The 1,665-nt window shown below is 52.1% G+C and overlaps 1 pseudogene; it reads right to left on the reverse strand.

The window, feature by feature from the left end:
* Positions 1-72: 72 nt before the first annotated feature.
* On the reverse strand, positions 73-595 carry LOC103728615 (annotated as a pseudogene).
* Positions 596-1,665: the final 1,070 nt, after the last annotated feature.

Raw genomic sequence — 1,665 nt, forward strand, 5'->3', positions numbered from 1 at the left:
GCTGCTGCTGCTGCTGCTGCTGCTGCTGCTGCTGCCGCCGCCGCCGCCGCTGCTGCTGCTCCTCCTGTGCACCCCTCTGGCAGGAGGCTCGATCCATTGGTTCCCAGGCTGAGAGTGAGGCCACTGAGGCCACTGCACCAGCGTTTCCCAGAATGAAAGGTTGGAGGCCGCGTTTCTCTGCTCAGTGATCCCAGCAATATTCGGCACTGGGCCCTGGCACTGGAGCTGATTCTGAGACCTGTCGCCTGAGGGAGAGCCTCTGGCATCCCTTTCCACCAAGGGAAGGCACCATGTGATCCCGGTGCCAGCGTCTCGAGTGCCTCAGGGCACACTTTCTTCCTCTGAGGGAAGCCCTGCTTCTCCCAGTACTGCTGCCACAGGAGCTTCTTCTCCCTGCACTGCTGCTGGAGCAGACCCTCTGGCAGAGCTGCGGGGCTCCAGAACCAAGACTGGGACTCGGGTCCCTGAGACCCATCCTTAGCCTTTCTGAGGAGGAAGGCTGAGAGGCTGCTGAGGCCTCTTGGGAGCTTGCCACAGTGGTCAAGTGGGAAGACATGGAAATTGACACTGGATCCCATTTCTGGAGTGGCTCCATGGGGGTCTAGTCTGAGCTGGAGGCCACACTGGGCCCTGGTTCCAGACAGAAAGGTGAAGGTGGAGGTTTGGGAATAACTACAAGGTAGCCAGGAGGAATTTGTGCAGCCAGAAAAATCCAGACTGTAACAAGGGGGTGAGAAGAGAAGAAAGAAAGCCCATCATTATTCATCTGATTTGTCTTTCTGTTCCTCATCTGCAAAACGGGGCTGATGAGGGAACCCAACTCCTGGGCTTCTTCAGAGGAGCACAGGAGATGTTGATACCTGTCCAGAGAGCTTAGCACAGGGCATGGGACATCAAAAGCTTTTCTGGCATGACACCTGGTACTCTTTCTGTTGCCTGACAGCTCATGAAGATGCCATATGGTCACTAGCATTAATTCTTGCCCCACTCACAGCCATCTACCCCCAAACCTAACTCTACTACGGTTAAAGGGCAATGACGTCTACTCTTTTTAGAGGTGTTTATACAAATGTGCAGGGCAGAATTTTATGGAGTATAAAGAATTTGTACCCTGGAGCCTGACCCATCTCCTGGTTTGTCCATCCTCATCATCAGTGCCTTGCCGCACTGTCCTAGAACCTGCTCAGCTGCACTTACAACCTCTTGCATGATGTGCACTGAGAACATAATCAAATTTGCTGCTCTCCAATATAAATGAAGGAAACACAGCAAGGGGTTTGCATGGACTGAGAGTTGGCTCTTTCTGGACCTTCTGGGTGCCCACTATACCTTCCCAGATGTGGCCTTCAGAGACAACCACTGCTCAGTATCTTCAATATAGTCTTGCCTTTAACTCTTATTTTCCTTGACCTACCCACTAATTAGCCTGTGACAACCATTGCTGAACTCCATTTTAGCACTTTGTAAATTCAAGACCTTTGGATTGGGCAAATTGCTGTGCTGCCCAAAGGACTCTGCATGCAAGAGAAACAGCAAGGCATGTGAGGCCCTGGGAGTACAACCAAAGTGGTACAGAAATCCAGGCAAGAGTGCTATAGGTGAAAGAGGGCCAAGGTCATTTGTCCCTCGCCATGGGGTCATAGAACTCATATAGTCTGAGTACAG

Source organism: Nannospalax galili, unplaced genomic scaffold (genome assembly GCF_000622305.1).
Source record: "Nannospalax galili isolate Female #2095 unplaced genomic scaffold, S.galili_v1.0 C50043550, whole genome shotgun sequence".
Classification (NCBI taxonomy): Eukaryota; Metazoa; Chordata; class Mammalia; order Rodentia; family Spalacidae; genus Nannospalax; species Nannospalax galili.